We start from the raw sequence: 27803 nt of genomic DNA on the forward strand, positions 1-27803 counted from the left end.
ATTATGTCCTCTTTCACTTTCTTTACTTTTTTTTTTATAGTTCTTTCCGGAAGTTTAATTTTTTTTGTTATTTATTTCATGCTTCGGTTATAGTTTAATATAATGATTTCTCCCCTAAATTTGGACAGCAGGTGCGTGAAATAAAATAGCGTATCCAATTTCGGTAATAAAGTGTAGAAGCACCCAAACGATCTGTCGACTCTATCTTAACAAGCACCTTAAAATTTTTCCAATGTTCTGACTGTCTGTTGATTCTTTGGAGATTAAAATAATCCGACTTGTAGCATTTTTACGAGTCCGACACCGATCCTTCCGATTCCGACTTCGACTCCGCAACCCTGGTAGATACGGCAAGTTTGTGTTGTTTTTATCCCCGTCTTTTCCGATATGCACATGGGGCGTTGGATGAGTATGGGTTATCTTGAGATACTGGGTTCAATCCTCAGTAAAGTGATAGAACATTAGAACACGTAAACTAAAAGAATGCTACCACGATTAGGGGGATGAAATGAAAACAAGGTACTCCACACCAGTCCACCCACCAGTAAAGGATTGGGTTATTTTTTTTTAAATTCCTTGACGATTCTTCAAGTTCGGCACAAAACACCTAATGAAGACTCGAGGTTAAAATAATAATATCGACAATCAAATTGAAAATCTGTAATCTTCTTCGTCCCCAAATTGCAACTAAATGCTTGCTTATGGTGGCATTTAAAATTAAAGAAAATACAGTAACGTCTGTATGGTGTACGAACCAATTATAGAACGGAGATGAAAATTTTCAAAAATCTAATTTAACTCTGTTCCGATGAGGGTGAAAAAAAGCAGAAAACGAATCTGTGGACAAGGGCAGATAACCCAGATGCACATAAAAAACTCAAAATAATCACTGATTACCTCCCCTTATTATGTTCTCTAGATAAACATAGCCTCATTTGTCACTAATCATTAGAAAAAACATTAAAAAAAAAAACGATATTTTTGTTTTTCCTGTAAATAAACAAAAAAAAACTACTTTATCAATTTTTGTGATTTTTGGAATATAAAACCACCATCGTTCCATGACAAGTACGTATAATATAAAAGTTTTTCTTCATTTTTGTTTATTGGTATGAGTGCCAATCTGAATAAGCACCGAATAATTCGATTTGTTGTTAACCAACCTTTCACCCCTGAGATGGACGAGTCTATTTTTATTTAGAAAAAAAAAAAAAAAGTCTATACATTGTAATGCAAATGTTGCCGGCCTGATCAACGCGTATTAACACCTTTTGAAAGCGACGCATATCTGTAGGTTTGTCATTCATTTATTTTATTTACCTTTCCAAATTATTTATTTACAGAGAATTTGTTTAGTTATTAATGTCAAACTTTGTATTTTTTTATAGATATCTATTTTCTGTTTTATTCAAGCGAACCCCGAATTTTTTGCGAGTTATAAATGACGTGTTTGCTTATTTCGTCCATTTATTTGTTTTGATTCAGATTTTTATTCCCCCCCCCCAAATGCGGAAAATGAAAACAAGTAAGATTTTCTAAATTGTTTTCATTATAAAATTTAATTAAAACGCATCATCCACCGTTTGATTGTGGTAAAATCGTGTTTTGTTTACACCGAAAAGAATGTATGTCATTTGTGTGATAATCATAAAAAAAATACTTGATTTAATTAGTCTCGTTGAAAAAACAAATTAAAGTATTTTTGTTATTTATTTACTTATATATTTAATTAAATTCCTGATAATTTGATATTGAAGTTTTAAAGACATTTTTCAATTTCTTGGTTTAATATCATCGATGAGTTAAAAGTTTTTTTGTTTTTTTATGCGTCAGTGACAATTTTGCGCCAAATAAGCGCACACGGAGCGAAACAGTACTGTATGTGGATGACTATATATATATATATATATATATATATATATATATATATATATATATATATATATATATATATATATATATATATGTAATAAATTTCTGTGGACATATGATTTTTTCAATTATATTTCACCTTTTATTTATACCAATCCTTAATTTATGAAGCTCAATATAATTACAGAGTATATGGCAAACAAATGACAAAAAGTATATGTTCCAAATTTCATGGTTTGACTGTTGCCCATCTTACACTTTATTCCTTTAATTACGTTGACATTTACAATTCTTGGCAGCAAAATCATACATATAATTATTATATCAATCAAGGAATCTATTCTGCCCTTAACTCGTAATATATACGTGTATATAAATATATACACACATACGCATATATATATATATATATATATATATATATATATATATATATATATATATATACATACGTATGTATATATACATGCTTATATATACATACGTATATATATATATACATGCTTATATATACATACGTATATATATATACATACGTATGTATATATACATACGTATATATATATACATACGTATGTAACAATCATTCTTATATACACAGACGTATATATATGTATATACATACGTATATATATATATATATATATACATACGTATATATATACAGACGTATATATATACAGACGTATATATATATATACATACGTATATATATACATGCGTATATATATACATGACGTATATATATACACATGATGTATATATATACGTATGATATATATATATACGCATATATATATACGTATGTATATATATACGTATGTATATATACGCATGTGTTTATATATACGTATGTATATATGTATGTATGTATATATGCACGCATGTATATATACACGTATGTACATATGTATATATACGTATGTATATATACACGTATATGTATATATACGCATGTATATATATACTTATGTATATATACACATATGTATATATATGTATATATACACGTATGTATATATATATATGTATACGTACACGCATGTATATATATACGTATGTATATATATGTATATATACATATATATATACGTATGTATATATATGTATATATACATATATATATATACGTATGTATATATATGTATATATACATATATATGTATACGCATGTATGTATATATATGTATATATACATATATATACATATATATGTATATATATGTATATATACATATATATACATATATGTATGTATATATATGTATATATACATATATATACATATATGTATATATATATATATATATATATATATATATATATATATATATATATATATACGAGCAAACAGTTAATAAAACATGTTAATAAACACTTTGAAAAAGAGTTAAAAACATATTTAATCTGAAAAGGAAACACTAAATAAGTGGATAGTCCTTAATCCGCGGAGTTTCGAAGAAATACTTTCCTTCTCATCAGAGGGTAGGAATTAGCAAAATGCGAGATCGGATTTTGCATGCAAAAGTATTTGATGAAACAACAAGTAAGTCAAAGATCTTACTTGAAAACAAAAAAGTGAAGCAGAAGGAATACGGTGAAGAAAAAGGTGATTACACATGAATGGATAGTCTTGTGGAAGATAAATAATCCAATGACGGTAAAATCCAAAAATATAACTTCAAGAAGGTTAATTGAATTTCCATTTGCACAAGTAAAATCCAATACACACACACACACACACACACACACACACACATATATATATATATATATATATATATATATATATATATATATATATATATGTAGTTTTGTTGTTGATTTTTTCAACGATATTAAGGTTATCTTAGAAAATCGCCCTCTTCTTTTTTTTTGGGACATATTTATTATTTTTTACAAACAGTAACCTACGTACACGCGTGTTTCGGGGCCCTACCCCTCTTCAGCTTGACTGTTGTTAGGACTCGAACCCCGGACCTTATGTATTTCAGTCCAGCGTCTTAATTCATCACGCTAGGCAATTTTGCTTAGTTTTTATCGTTTATCTATTTACGATAGATACACTGAAGAGAGATAGGACCCCGAAACACGTGTGTACGACGTAATTTACTGTTTGTAAAAAATAATATATATATATATATATATATATATATATATATATATATATATATATTATTTTTATATATATATATATATATATATATATTATTTTTATATATATATATATATATATATATATATATATATATATATATGGGCAAGTAGTTAATAAAACATGTTAAAACACACACAGATATATATATATATATATATATATATATATATATATATATATATATATATATATATATATATATATGAAGGGAGAGATTAATAATTTTGCAGCAAAAAGAAAATATCAAAATGTTGCAGTAATTTTCGCTTATGATAATGTTTTTATTTCTTTAGATTTTTTAAAAACTTTTATTTCATTATTTCACTTCATATTAGACTAAAAACCCATGATATCAAGCTAATAATACTAGAAATATTATTGTTGTTGAATTTAATTTAAATTTGTCTGTGAAATAACATATACGAGTCAATTATATGTTTGTTTTGTTAATGCTTTTCAGCATTTGTCCAGAATAAGGTTCCGAATTTTGTTTTTATGAAAACTAACAAAGGGAGGTAACTTGTTCATTTAATAATCAATTTTAATCCTTGCTACTCGTGCAGTCGTGCACTTATTGATCCGTGCTGAATTAATAACGTTATTATTTAAAAAGCCATTCTTGACATTGGGAGTGTTTTGTACCTATTCTGTACTTGAATCTTACAATTGAATAAAAGAACATATCATAAAACTTTAATTCATTGGAAATACAATTAAAAAAATAGCGCGGAAGTGCATTTAGCACCTAATCCTTATATTTAGTACTTGCATTTGTAAAGGAATGTGTACGCAGAGAATTTTAGTATTTACGGATTTTCTGAGTATGGCCAGAAGAGTTTACGATGTGAAAGTCGCGAAAAAAAAAAAAAGAAAAAAAGAAAAGCAAATGGGCAAACTAAGCAAACGACAGTAAGCATTAAAAGATTTGATTATTCGGAATTTTAACTTATTGTTAACAGGGAGGTAATTCTATTTAATTAAGATTGTAAGAAAAGACGATGTTTGTTTTTTTTGTTTGTTTTGTTTTGTTTTTGTTTTTTTGTTTTTGCTTTTTTTTTCCAACTACTTTATTTAATATAACAAAATTTTATAACATTAATCACAAAAAATGTTAAAAAAAAAAAATGTAACAAAATTTTGGTACTCTTGCATAATTTGACCCGAATTCTCGTGAATTCCCGTCAAGCATGGATCGGGTGAGAACGGCAATCATCGGTGTCAGCCAAGAAGCGGCGTTGTTCAAATGTTGAAACGCTAACTCGACTTTTTATTTTATTTATTTAATTTTTTTTTCCTGTTATGTTTTTAGTAATTTTTAAGGCGATTAAGGGGGCGAGGGTGACTTTTTATTTTATTTATTTTATTTTATTTTTTTATTTATTTAGTTACTTGTTTTTATTTCTTTTTTAATTGAATTTTTGGGAGTTTGATTAGCCAATGAAAAAGCGCTATCTAAATGGAAGCAGACGACATTCGAATTGGAAGAAAGCGACTAAACCAAAAAAAAAAAAGTTGACAAATATATTTTAAAACTCGCCAAGCAGAAAAATGACGGGCAAGAAAATAAATGTATACATGTTAGAAAAAGAAATGAAAACATCGATGCAGTAGGTGTGTCAGAAACTTTGTGAAAAATATTGAATAATTTGACACCCCTGTGTTTCCAAGCTTATAACTCCTCGAAAAATGTAATTCAAACCCTATTTTTTTTTTTTTTCAATTAAAGGAGCAAGGACCAAGGTTTCATTTAAAAAAACAAAAAACAAAAAAAAACAACAACAACGTGATTTGAAAAAAAAGGTTTAAACTTCGGACTTTACAGGTAAATTTCTAAAAAACACTACTTTTTTTGTTTTAAATTTGAATATATTATTTATTGATCTTTTATCTTCGATTTGTGATATATAAAACTTTGGTGAGTAAATTAAATTAATTATTTACTTTTTAATAGACATTTCAAAATGAGAGGGGGGCGTAAATAAAGAAAAAACGTTTGTCTAAAATATTATATTCGGTTTATTGGAAAGATTATAAAATTTCACATTGACCCTGAAAATATCGTAAAAATAGAATCAATAGAAAAATTTTGGTAGATTTTTAAAATTGAAAAATTCAAAAATACTGAACTCGTAAAATTCGATTAATTTCATTAGATTTTTTTTATTAATAGTTTATTTTGGAAGTGTAATCCATAAAGAAAATAAACAACCCACTTTTAAAAGAGAAATTACGAATTTTTTTAAATATTTTATTCGCAGTTTCGTGTTAGGGGTGTCAAAAATTCCTACAAAAATTCTGATACATCTATCGATGCACGACGATGCAGACAATCTCATATTGTCAGGAGAAATTGCTGTCTCCCCAAAATGAGGTGCAACAATTGTAAGCACAAATGTTTACTTAAAAAAAGATCGTGTGTAAAGGATGGTTTCTCCTAGAGATGTATGTACAAATGGACAGTGCCACAAAAAAAAAAATGACTGAACAAAAGTCTTGAAAATAAATTTAAAAAAAAAACAAGAAAAAAAAAAACGATTACAAAAAAGAAAAGAAAATAACAAAAAAAAACGTGTGCTTTCACCTAACAATTATACAGTTAAAAAATCTTTTCTTGGAGAAAAACAAACAAACTTTCTGTTGATAAAAAAAAAAGAATTAAATACTAAAATGAAATAAACATATTTCCATTTTTCAAGGTAGATTTGTTTGTTGTAATTTTTGATTATTTGCATTTGTATTTTTTCCATTTTTTTTTTTTCGTTAGTCTGCGTCAGTTTGTATTTATTTGCTTCCCCACTGAGCAAATTAGGCACAAGGCCGTTTTTTAATGTGGAGAGAGAGGGAGGGGGGAGGGGACCAGCTCCCGATGGGTGGGAAATGGGAGCCGGATAGTGACAATTGGTATGGGGGTTGCCCCTACATTGACCAAGGTCTGATATGTGGAGTTACCCCCACATATGGTCTTTGCTTGCAGTATCTGTTGGAACAGATGGTATTTATTTGCTCCCCCACCGAGCAAATTAGGCACAAGGCCAATTTTTAATGTGAGGAGTGAAGGGAGGGGGAAGGGAAAAAGGGGACCAGCAGCTCCCGAGAGGTGGGAAATGGGAGCTGGTTAAAGGTCAGGTATGTGGGGTTGCCCCCACATCTGGTCTTTGCTTGCAGTATCTGTCGGAACAGATACTACACTTTGATCTTGTCACCCGTCAGTTACGACGCTCGGCTGACATCAATAATTGCCGGTCTGACGGGAATTCACGAGAATTCGGGCCAAATTATGCAAGAGTACCCTTTTTTTTTTGTTTTTTTTGTTTTGTTGATTATTGTAGAAAAAAATGGGCGTTCCGTTCATCAAGTTCCATCAGTGTTTGTTTACAATATCACGTCAGCTGATATTTGGACTTGCCCTGTTAATGTTTACCAGTTTTAAAATATGCAAACGAACTTGGCAGTTTTTTTTTTTTTTTAAGAAAGACTATATTAACAAAAAAAAAAAAAATGGTCAGAAATGACTTTTCCGGGGTATTCATCGTCAAGCCCAAATATCAGCTGGCGTGATATTGTAAATTAAACACAGGCGGAAATTGATGAAGTCTAAAAATGTCCCATTTTCAATTTAATGTATTTATTTGCTTCCCCACCAAAGCAAATTAGGCACAAGGTCGTGTTTAATGTGGGGTAAAAACCAGCTCCCCTAAAAGTAGGCAAAAGGGGGGCACTCTGGTTACCAATTTCAATTTAATTTCATTTTTCATTCATTCATTATTTTATTTTTATTAAACGCGAAATAAATCGTTTCAGAGGACAATTCCGGCTGCGATTTGATTAAAATAAATTTTTTATGGCATTGTTTTCATGCTAAATTAAAAGTGTGAAACAAAATAATTACTTAAAATAGTAACGAAAGCTTTATTTTAGATTTGACATACGTAGAAAACAAAAGCTTTTTTGTTTCCACGTGGTGTGAAAGTAAATGTAACTGTTACGTAATGTTATGTAAGTTCAAACGAAACGTAACGTTCGCAGATTGAAATTACGGAAGGCCATGCGTGCGAAAAACACACTTGCTCCTCCTCCTCTGCTTACAGTATACTGCTCTTAGTTTATTTTTATTAGAAGGGGAAAAACGCATTAAAAATTTTTTTTTTTCTGAAAGTGATAGTACTTTACACAACCACGCGCCTCTGAAACGGTATTGATACAGTACCTGGGTAAGTCAATTTCCATCTTTACTTGTCTCTCTTTTTTATTTATCTTATCAGTTTTTTCAAGTTGAAGATGGAATATCCTACCGGATGCCAAACATTCACCCGTTAACTCAGATATTTCAATCGATAGATCTTTTTAAAATGCTGTCTGTCCCTTTAAGTGCAATTGTTTGAATCTCTTTTGCACTTGGTTCACCGGTTATATTTTCCAGGTAGTTTTTGAAATCCATTTTTCGTGAGTCCAGTTGCTCCTATAATAACTGGCAATGATAGATTCCAGTTTCTGTTCATGTCATACATAAGACCTTGATGTTTTGTTATCTTCTCCCCTTTCATCTCTGTTTTGCCAATATTTTTACCATTTTGTGGCTGGGAAGAAGAAAAATATTTGACCATTTTTTTAACCAGAACTAATAAACCAAATAAGGGGTAACACACACACACACACACACACACACACACACACACACACACACACACACACACACACACACACACGTTACCAAAGGCAAGAAAAATTATTCTTCTACTTATCTGAGTAAGTTTTTGTCTTTTTAACTTACTTTGAAGCGTTTATTGACTTGAAACAAAAGTAATGTTAAGTTTGTTGAGTTAAAATGAAGAAAATGGCAGTATCGTTTCAATCAATTTGACCCTCAATAATCGCTTAAAAACCGAAATTTGAACAAAACACTGGTAGAACATTAAATTTTTGCACAATTGGTGACATTTATTAGATTAGTTTCTACCAGTATTTTGTTTAATTTTCGATTTTTGAGCGTTTATCGAGGGTCAACATGACTGTAACTAGACCCCTAATTTCAGCAGACTTGACACACCATTTGCTTTGAAGTAAATAAACGCTTTAAAATAAGTTAAAACACACGCTACAAAAAGCTTATCCAGGTAGGTAAAAGAGTAACTTATCTTGTCTACGGTAACATTTATTTATCATATATACTAGCAGGGAAGCCCGACGTTGTCTGGGATTGAATGAAGATCAACAAATGTTTCACCCTTTTATACTTTTATTGTCATCGAAAACAATGAAATCAACCATATTTTTTTAATCATATCGATTGATTACCTGCTCAAGTTAAAGACACCTCCTCCCACAGTGATTTAGTCCGAAATACAGTGTAGTCTAATTTGCACTGTATCTGTTAATAATGAGTTCACTTAAAGTTTAGCATGCATCAAGTATCATATTTTTTATTGTTTTTTTTTACATAGGCATCACCACTTATCAAGGCCAAGAGGCCACCCAAGGATAAGGGTTAAAGAGTGTACAGTAGAAATTGGACAATATAGTATCGTTAGTAATGGAAATTCGGTATGGAATGGCTCATCAAAAACTTGTTTACGTTAGACTTGAAGACAACCATATTGTAGTAAGCTGGAATGCAGAAAAACGGAAGACAATTCCGTAGGCGTGCAGTTCTGTATCAGAAAACACGCTATGTGATATACGTATATCTGTACGTGATGTTGCGAAGCTAATCAAAAACCTTGATTCGAGTAAAGCAACTGGCCCTGATGGTATTCCAATTATAGTACTCAAAAAACTTCAACCTGAACTAGCGCCCATACTTACAAAACTGTTTAAACGTTGTCTTAAGGAGAATAGTTTCCCATCTCCCTGGAAAATCTCATCAGTATGCCCTGTATTTAAGAATTCAGGTGATCGCTCATCCCCCTCTCAGTACAGGCCAATAAGTCTCCTGTGCGTCATGAGTAAGTTGCTAGAATCTGTGTTAAATACAGAAGTAATCAAACATCTCAACAAAAATAACCTTCTTAGTGACACTCAATATGGTTTCCGTTCTGCTAGATCTACAGCAGATGTGCTTACAGTTATATCGCATAGGATTAGCAAATCTCTCGACGGTGGCAATCTTTCTAGGGCAATTGCTCTTGACATATCTAAAGCCTTTGATAGGGTATGGCATAAAGGTTTACTTCATAAGATCGCTAGCTATGGTATAGCTGGAAAAGTCTTCTCAATTATTAAATCATTTCTTTCTGATAGGTTCATAAGAGTAGTAGTTGAGGGGCAAAAATCAGAAGCTCACAGTATTAATGCCGGTGTCCCTCAGGGATCCATCCTGGGCCCAACTCTTTTCCTGATCTACATTAATGATCTTCCAAATCATATCCTTACATCATTTGTAGACATTTATGCTGACGACACTACCATTTATGGTACCACATCTAAGACAGTAAACGACCAAGTTCTCTCCAATTCTCTCTCTTCTGATCTTGAGCACGTAGTACAATGGGGAAAGGAGTGGCTGGTTACTTTTAATCCATCTAAAACCAAGCTTCTCTCTTTACATCATCAACATTCTAATCCACATTTGTCATCAATTGAAATGAATGGCTCTCGTCTTCAGGAGGCCTCAAGTTTTGACAAGCTTCTGGGCTTGACCATTACTCCTGATCTTAAATGGAACACGTATATCAAATCTGTTGCCAAGGCCACTGGAAAAATGGTGGGATCTTTCTATCGATCCAGTAGATATCTCACTGCTGATGCTATTCTCTATCTATATAAGAGCCAGATACGTCCAAGGATGGAATACTGTTGCCACATCTGGGCAGGAGCTGCTAGAAAGGACTTGTCCTGCCTTGATAGAGTTCAAAATAGACTTCGTAGCCTCATAGGAGATGTCCTTTTCTCCTCCTTGCAACCTCTATCTCACAGAAGAGATGTTGCGAGTTTGTCTCTGATGTATCGTTATTTTCATGGAAAGTGTTCAACTGAGCTTCAATCTATGGTCCCCCCTCGCCAAACTTTCACAAGAAACACTCGTCTAGCTGTAAACACTATCAATAATTTCCCCCACTCTTTATCTGTGCCTAAACCTAAATGTAGATTCCATGAACAAAGCTTCTTTCTTAGAACTGCACGCCTGTGGAATTGTCTTCCGTTTTCCTGCTTTCCGGCTGACTACCATATGGTTGTGTTCAAGTCTAAAGTAAATAAGTTCTTGATGGGCCGTTCCATATAGGTTATTAAATTTGCCAAATTTTCATTACTAATGATTACTATATTGACCAATTTCTACAGTACACTCTTTAACCCTTATCCTTGAGTGGCCTCTGGGCCTTGATAATGTGATGCCTTTGTAAAAAAAAAAAAAAAAAAAGTTCTAAGAAAGAAGCTTTGCTCATGGAATCTACGTTTAGGCTTAGGCACAAATAAAGAGTGGGAGAAATTAGTGATGGTGTTTTCTGCTAGATGGGTGTTTCTTGTGAAAGTTTGGCGAGGGGGGGGCCATAGATTGGAGCGCAGCCGAACACTTTCCATGAAAATAACGATAAAGCAGACACAAACTCGCAACATCCCTTCTATGAGAAAGAGGTTGCAGGGAAGAGAAAAGGACATCCCCACAAGGCTATGAAATCTATTTTGAACTCTATCAAGGCAGGATAAGTCCTTTCTAGCAGCTCCTGCCCAAATGTGGCAACAGTACTCCATCCTAGGACGTATCTGGCTCTTATATAGATAGAGAATTGCATCAGCAGTGAGATATCTACTGGATCGATAGAAGGATTCCACCATTTTTCCAATGGCCTTGGCAACGGATAAACAGAAACATTCATTTCAAACACCTATCTTATAAAAAAATCTATAGTTGATGTTATAGGCTGGGTTTTTCTGCTTGTGTGGTGATAAAACGTCTCAAATACATTTGTGATGTTAGGTTGTATAAAAGTGTTAACTTTCGTCAAAATAAAACTTTCTTCTTTAATCGGATTTTTTCGATTATCAATTTTTTATACTTATCGGATGCATTCCGATACAACACCTACGTAAGAACACTGATAAACACATGAAGTACCTTTTTGGAGTCCATAGGAAATGAACATGCACACAGACAAAGTGCCTTTTATGTATAAGTGCATATATATATATATATATATATATATATATATATATATATATATATATTCAGTTATTCCTTTTTGTTTTGTTGGCTGTTGTTAAAAATGCCAAAATATTTGTGTCATTTCGTAGAAAAATATACTACTCAGCATTTTCATGAGAGAGTAATTACAAGGAATGTATTTGTATATTGTTTTTAAGCAAAACTAATTTGCTTAGAATTAATGCTAGTTACAATTTATGTGTACATTTTTGCAAGTTATCTGTTATTATGTTCATTTCTTTAAATTTGGAAAACATGTATCCCGTTTATTTATTTATTTGCAGATTGTTATCCTCATCTTCATAATTGCTGTTGTTTCACCACGTTTCAGCCAACTCATTCTCTGGCCTTCTTCAGGATAGGAATACTGTGTCTCTAACTGTATCCCCAGTAATTACTGCCTTCCATAGTTGTTGTTGTCTTACCGTGATGCGAAACAACAACAACTATGAAGACAGGGATAATAGTCTGAAAATAAATAAATAAATAAATAAATATGCAAATTACTCATCTCAAAGGATTCCAATAAAAAAATAATATCTAATGTATCGTGTTTAAATTTGCGTGAGATTCAAGAAGATATTGACATCGTAAAAACTAGTCATGTGTAACTTTGCCTATTCCTTTTTTGTCAACCAATCACATGCTTCTGTTTGCGTACGAACAGAAAATCTCCAAAAACATCATCAAATTTTAATTATTTAAAAAAGTTTTTTCTTTTCAATTTTCTTCCTTTGAAGATTGTAACGCTGGGTATCGGGCAGCCAACCAGCTGCCGACATGGCCCTGCTTTTTATTGGAACTAACCGAGAGCTCTTTTTAGTATCCTTGTTGTTCCCTTAAGTGCAATTGTCTAGAGCTCTCTTGCACTTGGTTCACCAGGAATATTAGTTTGGTAGGACTTCAGGTTCTTCTTCATAAACTCTGTGGCACCTATAATAATGGTATGATTGATATCTCTCTAAGATTCCGGTTTCTTTTCATATCATATATGAGACCTTGATATTTGGTCTGTTTCTCTCTTTCAGCTCTGTTCAGACCTCCATCATTAGGGACACTCACTTTAACCAAGGTTGCCACTCTTTCTGACTTATTCCATATAACTATGTCAGGTTTCACAGCAGCATTTTCAAGGTAGGTAGCTGTGGGGATTACATGGTCGTAATTAATGTTATGCTAAGCAGAATTGTTCCTCTGTTGACAATCATTATTTCGAATGAAAACAATTAAGTATTCTCCTTGTTTCCTCTCTTTCTTTATCAACGAAGAGAGGCAGCGACAAAAGAGTAGTAATACTATTTAAACCCAGAGAGAAAGCGATATGTAAGCAGCGATATAGTAAGCAGAAAGAGATTTTCTTTCTTGGCATCATTTTGACGTCCTAGAGATTATCTTAGTCTTATTGAGACTCATCTTTGTTTTTGTTTGTCAGTTCTGTTTTGCAAACTTTTCTGACACGGCGCACATACTCTTTGTTTATCTTTTCACTTATTCTACCATGCTGAATTGCATTATTTTCCTCTATGCTAAGATATTTGTATTTTTCCTCTCTTCTAGGTCTTTGATCTCGCTATCCTCATCAAGCTATATGTTTTCTATGCGCATCTTTGTCGAAATATCCCGAGACCCCCCCCCCACACACACACTCGGCATGTCTCTGGATTATAGTATGGTAATCAGAAATCGTTCAAGAAATTTTGCTCGGGTTGCAAGAATCTCGATGCAAAGTTATGGAGCCAGAGGTTTTGGAAGGAGTCGGACTTGTAAGAATGCAAATAGTTGGATGTTTTAAATCTCCAAAGAATTAACAAACAAACCATTTGGATATTGGAAAAATTTGAAATATGGAATCAGATTAAGATATTTTTGAATCCTAAGAATTGGCATCAGATATTTCGGAATTCTAGGGGTCAGCATCAGATATTTTGGAATTATCAGATATTTTGGAATTCTAGGGGTCGGCATCAGATATTTCAGAATTCTAAGTGTCTGAGTCTGTCCTTATTCCGTCCGACTCTGCAACACTGCTCCAACAGTTAAGAAAGGTCATATAGACTTAAAACTGTTGATTCCAAGACCATTCTAATAGATGAATTCAACAAGTAGCACCCAGAAAATATCTAGTGTGCCTGTCATCTCCTGATTCAGTGTGATTCGCTACCTTCATGTACAAAAGTAAATAATGTTATCCAAATATTGTGAAACGTTTTGACTACCACTTTTAAGTACAATACACGCGTGAATGGGGTCATTATTAAAAGACGAGATTTTTTACTTGTGTTCTTCGTCTTAATTTTACTCACTTTTTATCAGATCAACACCAGAATGTACAATGTGCCTTCAATAAGTTTCCAGACTTTTTTTTTGTACAGACATTTAAAATTGTTGTAGACTCTTGAAAAGTCAGCATCTTATTGTTATACATCAGATGGCTGACCAATTTTTAAGATTTCAGGTTCAAATGAACAGCTACAGCAGGAATTGGAATACGCCGTACTAAAGCCTCATTGTCACAGCTGGTGAATTTCAAAAATGCAATCTAGACGTAAGGACATTTTAGAAGAACAATACACAATAAAATTCTGTTTTAAACTTAGAAAAAAATGCCACAGAAACGTCTGGAATGCTTCAGACTGCTTTTGGACCATCTTGCATGAATAAAGCATCAGCTTTTGAGTGGCATAAAAGATTCAAGCAAGGAAGAGAGTCTGTGAGGGATGATGAGAGGTGTAGGACGAGTAAAGAAGTGAAAACACCAGAGTTGATTGGCCAAATAAAGAATTTCATGAATAAGATGTGTCTATAGAGACAATAAGTGCACAGTTTGACGTCAGTGTGGGAACTGTACACAATTATTCGTGAGGAACTGAAAATGTGAAAGATTTGTGTGAACTTTGTCCCAAGGGTGCTCCATCATTGTCACAGACTATTTGACAAAGATGGGCATCAAAACAGTTCCTCACCCTACATATAGTCCTGAACTTGCTCCTTGTGACTTTTGGTTATTCTGTAGGCACAAGGAAAACATTAGAGGCTGTTGTTATGAGGTTATGAGACAACTGAGGAGATGAAAGAGACTGTGATGAGGGTCATTGACATGCTTACACAAGAAGACTTCTATGGGGCCTTCCATAAATTGTGGAATGGTACAACAAGTGCATTGCAGCTGAAGGAGATTACTTCGAAGGGAACTAGAAGGGGATTAGAGTTTCATGTGTGTACTATCGATAAAAGTGCCCATATGAAAAAAATTTGGAAATTTATCTTTTTATACAGAAATGGATGGACTTTACAATAAAATATTTCACTTGTGCTTGATATTTAACCTTCTAAGTAATTATTAAATCAAATTTATTTGTCAAGACAACAAGCCCCTTTTCCCACAAAAGAGACATTGCTGGCTTCTTTCTACTCTTATGTTTTTTTGTTTTGTTTTCATGGTAGCTTCTCGATTAAGCCCCAACCTCTAGTTTCCTCTGTAAAACATCCACGGTGAAAAGTTATCTAGCAACAAGTGCTACAAAGAACTTTACTTTTTCTATGTACCGAAAACCAAATGGAAGTTTCATGAACAAAGTTTCTTTCCATCTATGGAACAAAATACCATAGGCTGCTTTCCAACTGACTACAACATGATTTGTATTATTTTAATTATTCGGACTTCTGTTCTCACCTTGGGTGATTATTCTCGCAATGTTTTGGCCAATGTAACCTCCGACCTTACCTTCTTCAGATGCATCTTGTCAAACTAAGGAATCTTTTAGGCGAACTCGGGAATCTTTTAGACAAACTCACGAATCTGCACAAATTCCTAAACGGAATAGAATATTTTCTTTAATCCACCGGAGTAGTATGTTCTCATTCTATCGCCGATGACTGGGTGAAAGTCAGATAGAACAAAAGCATGATCCGTTCATGGATTAAATAAAGGGTTTTGCAAGGAAAACCATGTTTGATTTCAGAAGAGGTTCCGATGGATTATGTAGGGCATCTACCTAGGCACGACTGATGGATCTAGAGCATGCTCTCCCCATGGATCAAATAAAGGATTCTGTTTAAAATTCCATGCAGATTCCTGACTTTGACAGAAAGATTTCCAGAGTTCGACATAAAACACCTGAAAAAGGATGGAGGTTGCATTGGCCGAAACGTTGTGAAAATGACACTCAAGATGAAAGCAGTAGTCTAAAGAATCCAAATAATATGAATAATCAATCGTCATCTCAAAAATCCAGAAACGTAACGTCTAGCTTTGTTAACCATCTTGATGCAACGTGTGAGGGAGTGTCGTTCAAGGTAATAAAGAATGCTGTGAATAGCGCCTCCCCAAATGTGACAGCAGACCTTTATCTTAGAACATATCTAAATCTTATACACGTAAATGTTTATACATTTTTATGTATGAACTTCAAAGCGGAATGCTATTGATTCTGTCAATATTTAAATTTTATGTTTCTACGTCTTTTAGATAAGGATTCATAATTTGTATCATTTGAACTACTGTTCTAATCTTGATTGTTATTCTCATAATGTGGCACAATGGAAAAAAGTGCTAAGTGATAATCAGTTCTAAGTGACAGTCTTCTAGGTTTTTTTATTTTTTTTATTCTTTTTCAAACAAAGGCATATTGTTGCCACTTGGAATGTAAGGTACTATTATTTGGGATTGTGTCTAACAGGGTACTGTGAGGAGTTGAGCAGCACAATATCTGTTCACATTACATTTAAACTTTTGCGGGTTAGTACAGTCAGAGAAGCAGGAAACAGGGAGGGAATTCAAAAGTCTAGCAGTTTGAGGGAAGAAACTATTAGAGTAGAAGGCTTTTTAACATCTAGGGACTTCAACAGTGAAGGCGTGGGATTTTGCTGCTTGTTAGGTTAGTCATTGGTATGTATGCAAACGGGAGTTTTAATTCTCACTACAGGCGATATAAAGAATACAGTTATGAATTACTTAAGATTAGTACCCGGTCAGAACAAGAACAAGCTACTTCTGTGGATTAAATAAAGGATTTTATCCAATAAATTATGTGCAAATTCCTGAGTTTGGCAGGATGCACCCAAAGAAGGTCGGAGGTTACGTTGGATATGCGGAAATTGAATTCAATTAGGTTTTAGTTTGACATTCTAATTGATTGCAAGTTAGATCCTCTGGATTGTTGGATTAGTTTTTTTTTTTTTTTGGTAAATTGTGCCGTTTATTGAACTTTTCTTAGACGTTGAACATAGGTAAAAACATCTTTTGTACGAGATATGATTCTTATTTAGAATAAAACTTATAAAAATATGCCTGTTATCCTACAAATCCAAATATCTTTATTTATGCATGTGTATATGTTTATATATTAATTAACTATTCATTGTGGTTGCGTTCTCAGCAACCCCGTAATTCTCGGTTCTTCTATTTTGCCCCTCAGTCCTCATTTACAATAAGCGATTTTTCTGACAAAGGGAGAAGAAAATAGCTGCATACTGGGCTGGCAGTGTTTTTTCTGAGCAGTCGCTTGAGGTGTCCTTATTTTCTCTTCCTATTTCTATTCATGTGGTCATGTCACTAATAATGGTGCTGGAGGTAAATATTTTACCTGGACTGACGTTATCCACCTGATAGTCAGGGACTCGAACTTTGGATTAACACCCAAGGAGGCCATTCTATCAGCAGATGCAAAGTACTGGGGCTGCTGTATTGCCATTTGGTGACTGGATTCTGAACCATGCAGTAGCTTCTGGTGGGCTTCTTGATGCCATATTAGTGGATAATGTTACAGCTTTTCCTCTACATGGTTGCAAAAATTATTTTTTGTTCTTTTTTATTTCTCTGCTCTAACAACTCTGGCGACCTTTTCCACATATTTCAATCCTCAAAAATAAAAAATCTCAAACAAAACAAGATTAAACCCAGAACATCAACTCCCAACATAGACCTCCCCTACTATCAGGTCTCCTTCTCTAACATCAGGGATCTACATTCCAACCTTCCAGAAGTTGAAATCCAATTACAGGAGACTAAACCTGACTTTTTGGCCCTGTGCAAAATTGGCATTAGACTGACTGTGTCCCTAGACGAGTTCACGATTAAAGGATACTAAAACTTGACATCAAAATCGTCGTAGGCATGGAATATGTGCCTACATTAAAGATGGCTTTTCCTATGGTGGAAAGATCTCCAGAGAAGATCCTAATTTGCCTTATATGTGCTTCAAAGTAGAACTTGCTCACAGTACAGTGTTCATATTTGCCCTCTATCGCCCCCATAACAGCAAAGTTACTATCATTGAGAGTATCTCTTAGAAAATTGACCACATTCTGTCTTCCCATTCCTCTGCTAACATTCACGTTTGCGGAAACTTCATTGTTCACAGTGTTGTATGGCTAGTCCACTTAAACAAGACGGATGATGAGTGGAGATACTGTCATGATGTCTCAATTACCTATGACCTAACACAAATTGTTCACAAACCCACCCATATGCCCGACTCCGACGGACAATATGCATGTCTCCTTGAGCTTTTTCTTACTACTTGCCCAGAAATGTGTTCATCCTCTGTTCTGTCTTCATTGGGATATTCCAATCACTTAGTTGTCTTAGTTATAAAAATAAAATGTTATAGACCCTCAGCTGTACCTCTCTATTTATTTCAAGATATACCTCTCCATTTATATCAAGATATACCTCTACACTCCATGTTCAAAAAGAATGTGTCATATACTCTGACTGAATGGTTAATTGTCTGTAAAGATCGCTTCATACTCTCCAAGAAATTCCAGTAAAAGCCCAACAACTAGATGTCGTTCACCCCAGAATGTGTCGCTGCCATTGTGCACAGAAATAATTATTTCCATTGTTTTCAACGTAATAGATGTTGTGAAACTAAAGCCACCTTTAGGACTGGCAGCAACCATTATAAAAGAGTAATAAAGAATGCAAGAGATCCGTATGCTCAGTATGTTACGATTAAAATAGCTGAGAAGCGGCTTGGTTCCCACCAGTTTTAGCGAATAACAAACAGGGTCCTGAACAGAAGTATATTCTCCATCCTTACCATTATCAATAGACCTGACATAATTTTGTTAGCATTTAACAAAGCAAAACTCTTTGCCAAGAACTTTGCAGCAAATTCTATCCTTTGTGATCAGGGTCACCTACCCCTGTATTTCCTCCTGTGATTGAAAACACACTATGCAACATCCATATCTGGACGTGATGTTGCCAAGCTTATCAAAAACCTTGATTTCAGTAAAGCATTCCAGTCATAGTGCTCAAAAAGTTTCAACCGGAACTAGGTTCCATATTTACAAGGCTGTTTAAACGTTGCCTTAAGGAGAAATGCTTCCCTGGAAAACGTCATTTGTCTGCCCTGTATTTAAAAATTCCAAAGACAGTCATCTCTTTCTCAGTACAAACCAGTCAGTCTCTTGTGTATTATGAGTAAGTTGCTGGAATCTGTAATGAACAGAGAAGTAGTCATCACCTCAGAAAAAATAACCTGCTCGGTAACATGCATTATGGTTCCCGTTCTGCGAGATCTACAGCTGATGTACTAACTGTCATATCACACAGGATTAGGAAATCTAGAGAAATAACTCTTGACATATCAAAGGCTTTTGATAGAGTATGGCATAAAGATCTACTTCACAAGATTGGCAGCTATGGAATAGCTGAAAATGTCCTCTCAGTCATTTAATCCTTTCTTTCTAATAGGTTTATAAGAGTGATGAACAGAAATCAGAAACTTATAGTATTAATGCTGGAGTCCCTCAGGATTCCATCCTGGACCCAACTCTCTTTCCGATCTTCATCAATGATCTCCCAAATCAAATTCGTAGACACTTATGCAGACAACACCACAATCTATGGTAACACTTCAAAGGCCAGCAATGACCAACATCTTTCTATCAACCCCATAACAGCGAGAACATGATACAATGGGGAAAAAGGTGGATGGTTAATTTTAATGCATCGAAAACCAAACTTCTCTCCTTTCATCATAATCACCCTGACTTCCATCACACCCCAATAGAAATGAATGGCTCTTATCTTGGGGAAACTTCATGTCTTCACAAGCTACTGGGACTGACCTTCACTCCTGATCTGAAATGGAACACATACATCAAATCTGTTGCCAATATCACTGGAAAAATGGTTGCTCAGCATGCCCTATCCAGCTTTGAAAACCTAGTAGGTGATGCCCTTTTCTCTTACCTGCAACCTCTTTTCTACTGAAGAGAGGTTGTGAGCCTGCCTCTGCTCTATTGTTATTTTTATGGCAAGAGCTCGACTGAACTCCAATCTATGGTGCCCTCTTGCCAAACTTTCACAGAACACACTCAACTAGTTACAACCACCATATACAATTTCCCCCACTCTCTGTCTGTGTCTAAATCTAAACGCAGTTTCCATGAACAAAGCTTCTTTTCCAGAACAGCCTGCATATGGAACACTGTTTCACTGGCCTGCTTCCCGATTGAATGCAACATGTTAGCCTACAAATTCAATGTAAACAAGTTCTTGAGCTGTCCCCATAAATAATCAAATTTTACCCAATTTAACATTAATGATTACTACACTACGACCTTACATTCATTAACCCTTGTCTTCAAGTGGCTTTCAGGCCTTGATAAGTGATGAGTAAAAGTAAAAAAAAAGAAAAACTAATTCACTGATAAATGTGCATTTGGAACAGATTTTCTATGAAGGTCGTTCCAAAAGTAAAGGCTCCTATTTTTTCTTTTGAGCTACAAAGATGGGAGTGGTACCATTAAAACGAGCAACCTTTTATGCTCCAGAATTTGGTTTTCTACAGAGTCATCACCATTCTCAATGCACTTTTGCCAAAAATTCAATAGCGAACTCTTGCTACTGCCACATTTCCATGACAGGAGTTGCTTTCTGAGAGTCTCACACTGTCAGTATTTGCAACAGAGAGATGAAGCTTTCAGGTCATGAATGCATAAGTCCACTCATCATAACAATGCAATTTGCGATCTCCTCTGATTCATTTGGGCGGAATAAACAAAAAATAGGAGGCATTACTTTTGGAACGCTTCTTGTAGCAATAAAGGGTCATAACATGAGATATTTAAAGAAGGATGAAGCGCTTTAATGAAAATTTTGATATTTTCAAGTTTTGTGAACTTTTAATATTAGATATTAGATATCAATAAATATTCCCCAGATTACAGTTTTCAAAGGCACTAGTGGGAGTACCCGGTGTTGTCCGGGTTTTTAGAGGCGTGTGTGGGAGGGAGGGAGGGGGTAAATGATTACAAAGCGAAGTAATTAACCCTTTTTAAATATTATAAAAACAAACAATGTTAAAAACTTCTAAAAAAAAACAAAAAAAAAATGAACGGTCCGGCAGTGCCTGGGTGTTTAAAAAACAAAAAAAGTTGGGGGGGGGGGTCGAACTCGAATCCTTGAGGCAAAAGCGAAAAAAAGAAAAAAACATGATGAATTAACTAAAAAGTGATTGATGATCAATCCCGCAGTGAAGTTTGTTTTGGTTTATTTTCCCCAGATGTTGGGTCGAAAACCAGCTCCCCATAAAAAAATAGGGGTGTCCATGTGAAAGCAATTGTCTGATATAAGGTTTCCACCGCATTGATCAAAAGCTGATTACTTTCTGGACGTTCCGGCACGAAAGCCGAGAACATGCACCGTTTGAATATTTAGTTTCACTTCATCTATATATATAAAAGGCAAAATGTGTGTGATCATTATGTGTATGTCTTCAAAAGGCTTTTCTCGCACACGGTTCCGAGGTCATTACGATCGCTTACAACTGTTTATATGGGTTCTAAATAATAATATGTATGATTTGGGAAAGCGCGTCGCATCTAGATTTATTTACGTCGACTTTTACAAAATTATTGCTATTTTGGCTTCTTGCGTGTTGATCGGGCTTTTTAGTATAAATAAAGTGAAACTAAATTCAAACGACGTATTCTCGGCATTGCGCTGGGAAAAACGTCCAGAAGCAATCAGCTTTGATCAATCTTGTATATCAGATTCAATCTGGACAATTGGGAGCTGCTTTCCCCTCCCCAACATCTGTTGGGGGAAGAAACAGTCAAATTTGGATAAACAAACCCAAACGCTGCGCGACTTCTATTTGACCTTCTTAATTAGGTCAAATGGGAGCAGCACAGTTAACTTTTATTGCGCACGCCTGTTTTTATAGTTAAATAAATAAATAAATTAAAACCTGCCTAACGTTGTCTGTCACCGTGGCTCAATGGTTAACGTAGCACGTTTTTTTTTTTTTCACACATTAATTTCCAACTCAAGGGTATGGGTTCGATTCTCATACTCACCTACCAAAATATTTTTTTAAATTATTTAACACCCCACGGAGTTTTGATTTACCTCAAAACACCCGGGCATCGCCGGGTACCCCCGCTAGTTTATACTAAAAAGCAGGACAAACAGGCGACACAGCGAAATAGCGCGATTTTTATAAAAGTTGATGTAAGTAAATCTAGACGCGATGCACGTTCCCAAATCCTAGATATTATTATAAACACTTCTAAGCGATAGTACCCCACCCACCCCCACCCGAGAATCACGCCGAAAAAAACATTTGCCTTTTATATATTTTTATAGTGGGACAATCTCCCATTTGAAAATTTGGTTATTTTCAGCTAATTTCCAGTGTGTCTGCTACCGGAAGTGGTGACATGGCAAATCAGTTCCTTCACTTTTATTGTTCTTCAGTATTTCTATTGTGAAGCGATTTATTGAAATAACATAGAAGAAAAGGACATTGTTGAAAAAGTATACAATAAAAATTAATTAAAATTACACAGATAAAAATAACACAATTAGTCTTTATTTGTATTTTTGATAACAAAATTAAAAATCTTTTGTAGATTTGTGTGTTGGCTTCAGTATTTCTATTGTTGAAATAAAATATAATAAAATGACGTTATTGAAAAATATACAATAAAAACTAACAAAATTATACAGATAAAAATAACACAACCTGGCCAATACTAAATGGGTGACCATTTGGGACTTCCAGGTGCTGTATGTGCTCTCCGCTTATCTCGGCATTGTTTCCTGGACTTCTCCTTGCCACTGGACTCAAACAATGTCAATTCAGGAGAGGTGTGGTTGGGGATTGTGCAACCCTGGCCTCACAATTACATGTGCAGCTGCCCCTAACAGGGTGTATCCTTTGTCTTTCGAGACTGAACAGAGGCATAGGGAATAATAATTTGTATTATTTGAATTTTTCGGACTACTGTTCTCATCTCTAGTGTTATTTATGCAAAGTTTCAGCCAATGTAACCTTCGACCTTCTTCATGTTGTAATTTATCAAACTTTCTGACAAACTTTGGAATCCATGTGGAATTTCAAACAACGTTTTATTTAATCCACTCGGATAGCATGCTCTCGTTTCACTAGCAAGTAGAATTCTCAAGTTATTCACAATTGTATTTTGTGTATCGCCTGCACTGAGGATTGAACCTTCAACTTCTAGAAGAGTCTAATTTGCAACTAAATTTTACCAAGTACTTTACCCTTTATGCCACAAGTCCTTGTGGATAAAGTAAAATTCAGTTTTAAGTTACTCCTTGTTAAATTGAAAATTCAATCCTCAGTGTAAGTGATACTCAAAATACAAGCGCAAATTACTTCTATCTGATTATTGGTCCTCTGATATATCGGAGAGAGACTTAGGTTTTCAGTTGCATCCGTCTGTGCATCCGTTAGTCCAGACGATTGTCAGATAACCGTCCATTAGTTTTTCTTGAAATTTTGCCACAAATTGTATTTCATTAAATAGATGTGCACAGTAAAAAAATTGTTTTGTGAAAATTCCCATTGCATCCCCAGGGGCTCAAAAGAGGTCAAAAATGCCCTAAAATGGCCTAAAATTACACTTTTTACCCCATAACTTTTGCCCCATCGATTAGATTTTTCTGAAACTTGGTAAAAATGTGAAGGTAATGTGGGCCCTTCACATTTTTCACATTCATCATTTCTTCACTATTTTTTATGACATCATCTCACATGCAGCACCAGAGGGGGGGGGTACACACATGCGGCTTGTTATGTCTGATCGTATGAGAACACAGTGAATTAAATAAAGGGTTCCATCCTAAATTCTGTGCAGATTTCCAAGTTCGATAAGATACTCATGAAGAAGGTTGGAGATTGAGTATATCAACTGAAATGTTGTGATAATAACAGTCAAGATGAGAACAGTGGTCCAAAGAATAAAAATTCGATTATTTTGGTTACATATCAATTATGTCATAAAAATTCGATTATTTTGTTTACATATCAATTATGTCATAAAAATTTGATTATTTTGTTTACATATCAATTATGTCATAAAAATTCGATTATTTTGTTTATATATGAATTATGTCATAAAAATTCGATTATTTTGTTTATATATCAATTATGTCATAAAAATTTGATTATTTTGTTTATATATGAATTATGTCATAAAAATTCGATTATTTTGTTTACATATCAATTATGTCATAAAAATTTGATTATTTTGTTTATATATCAATTATGTCATAAAAATTTGATTATTTTGTTTATATATCAATTATGTCATAAAAATTCGATTATTTTGCTTATATATCAATTATGTCATAAAAATTCGATTATTTTGTTTATATATCAATTATGTCATAAAAATTCGATTATTTTGTTTATATATCAATTATGTCATAAAAAATTCCTCTGTCCTAACTGCATTTGTTATGCTTTCTGACAAATTTATTTTATTGCCTTAATAATAATAGGTAATTTTATTGGTTTATTAATAATGATTTTATTGGCTTAATAATAATAAGTAATTTTATTGGTTTATTCATAATGATTTTATTTGTTTTATAATAATTTTATTAACTTAATAATGATACTTTTATTGGCTTAATAATAATAATAATAATTTTATTATTATTAATAATTTTATTAACTTATTAAAACTAGCTGTATCCACCCGGCCATGCGTTTCCATGCTTGAGTCTGGTTGACGCAAGTATTAGAGACACATGTACACACACACGCACATGCACACATGCAAACACACACAGAAGCACAAACTCAAAAAATACACATGGAAAAAAACACATATACACAAAAAACACACACGCACACACAAAAAATATAAACACGCTCACACACACATGGACGCAGCATCACGCACGCAAACAAACACTCACACACACACACACATATACACATGCAAAAAACACTCAAAAACACACGGACGTACATGCACAAATAAACTCATGCAGACATGGGAAAACACACACACGCAAAATAGACACAAATATGCACACACATGCACAAACACGGGCGCAAAAACACACACACAAACACACACACAAACACACGCACAAGCAGTTACACACACACATGCACACACACGTGCACATACATGCACCCACACACATGCACACACTTTGAAAATAGTAAGGAGTAGACAGTTTAAAGGCTTTAAAATCACACATAAGGAGATTTTGAAGTACATAAAATGTCAATTAACGGCTATGATTACCTGTTAGAGTCAAGCATTATAGTTAACTGTGTAAAGAAAAAACAAAGAAAATAGCATTGTTGAGTGTCTAGTAAGGAGAATCGAAGTAGGGAAAGAAACAATGCCAACCGTAAATGTTAGTTTTTTTTTCAGGGATTATATTTTTTTAGGGTGGGTACTGGAAAGAATTCAAAGTAAAAAAAACTTAAACAAATAAAACCAGAAAAGTGAATGACCCAATACAAAACAAATTAAAATAAAAAACACAAAAAAATGCATCATTAACAATGCTAACCATAAATGTTAATTATGTTTGTATCAGGGATGGTTTATTTTTAAGGGGGTTAGTTTCATGGTGACAGTGCCTGTGTATGAGCAGTTAAGAGTTTTTGTAGTTGGCTTAATATTTATAAAATGATTGCTCCATGTAGAGAGAGACGCCATGTTTGTGAAGGTCTGACGTGTTTGTTTTTTGAATAAGTTGTTTATTCCCAAATAATTGATCTGTCAGTTCTCAGCCAATGAAAAAAGCTGAAAATTTCGAAGGGAGAAATTATTATTTTGTAATCAGTCACTGGAAAGATAATGGTATGTGTATGAGTGTATGAACCGGTTACGAAGGGTTATAAGATGTGTATATAGTCCCAGTGATGAGTGGGGGCGGTAAGAGGACTGTAGATTTAGAGGGAAAATAGGAATTACCTCGTCAAAAGATGTTGCAATTGTGATTATGCTGCTCCTAAGATGTAATGTAGGATTTTATTTTATAATAAAATCCTACTAAATGTGTCTAAAATAGCGTTCTAAAGTTACCTAAGATAGTGAATTATAATCTAGACATAATAAATTTGTATGTGGCATATGTTACAAACCTACAGCATTTTGGTTCAGAGGAGAATTTCTGCAATCATTTTCTTATATAGTAGAAGATAATTTTATTGACATATTAATAATTTCATTGGCTTAATAATAATATTCGTGGCCTTTTTAACAATCAAAAGAGAGTTAATTTCTTGACGATTTTCAAAAGAAAAACAACAACATATAAAATCCTTTAAATGCACTCTTTAAAAAAAAAAAAACAGGCCAGCTAATGTATGTAGAGCACTAGCAGGGAGACCCGACGTTGCCAGGGATTAAATGATGATCAACAAAATTTTTATTGTCATCGAAATTGGTGAAATCGCCCATTTTTTCAATCAAATCGATAGATTGCCTTCTCTAGTTGGGGACCTATCACAGTACACCAGAAGAAAGCTTCACAAGCCTCCCTACAGTAACTCAGTCCACAATATATTGTAGTCTACATTGCACTGCAGAGAACCTACTGTTGATTTTATCATATTATTTGTTATATATAATGACTTGCATTAAAGTTTAAAGTGCAAAAGTCAAGAATCATGTTTCAATTGTGCTCTAAACAGAAACATCCATTTCAAACACGCCCCTGTCATATCAAAGAACCCACTGTTGATTTTATATGTCTGGGTTTTTGGCTTGTGTGGTAATAAAACTTCTCTAATACACTTGTGATGTTAGGCTGTGTAAGGTGTTAACTTTGGTCAAAATCGCCTGTTCCTTCTTTCATCGAATTATTTTGATTATCGATACTTATTGAAGATATTCCGGTACAAAACCTATCTAAGAACACTGCCAGGCACACTTTGTGCGAAATTTCATAAAAATTGGCCCAGCCATTTCCGAGTCCATAAGGAATGAACTCACAGACACACACACACACACACACACACACACACACACACAAGGTTTCTTTTACACAATAGTAGAGATAGAGATTGAGTGTAGCAGGACAGCATTACTGTCTATTGGCTTATTAATAATTTTATTGGCTTAAAAAATTATTGGCTTAGTAATAATAATAACATTTTTATTGGCTTAATAAAGAATGCATTTACAACTTTGAAATTAAACATTTTTTTTTTACATAGGCATCACAACTTATCAAGGCCAAGAGGTCACTCGAGGTTAAGGGTTAAAGAGTGTACAGTAGAAATTGGACAATAGAGTAACCGTTAGTAATGGAAATTTGGTAAATTTGTTAACTTATATGGAACAGTGTCTTTATCTTTTCTTCTCATCTCAATCTACATCACTAACATTCCTTTA

At 33.8% G+C, this 27803-nt stretch overlaps 1 protein-coding gene across 4 annotated transcripts in view; it reads left to right on the forward strand.

The window, feature by feature from the left end:
- The first annotated feature begins 400 nt into the window (after positions 1 to 400).
- LOC145293999 (uncharacterized) overlaps positions 401 to 27803 on the forward strand; it is a 174820-nt gene continuing 147417 nt past the window's right edge. Inside the window, exons 1-2 of one of the 4 annotated variants that reach the window (XM_080140913.1) lie at positions 1233 to 1290; positions 13199 to 13304. The gene's annotated coding sequence lies outside the window, so the exon portion shown is untranslated. Of the gene's footprint in view, positions 1069 to 1179; positions 1295 to 13198; positions 13305 to 27803 lie in introns of those variants that run through there. The other 3 variants (XM_080140915.1, XM_080140912.1, XM_080140911.1) reach the window with 3 other exon arrangements.

Source organism: Euprymna scolopes, chromosome 15 (assembly GCF_053919585.1).
Source record: "Euprymna scolopes isolate OS-2025 chromosome 15, ASM5391958v1, whole genome shotgun sequence".
NCBI classification, from domain to species: domain Eukaryota; kingdom Metazoa; phylum Mollusca; class Cephalopoda; order Sepiida; family Sepiolidae; genus Euprymna; species Euprymna scolopes.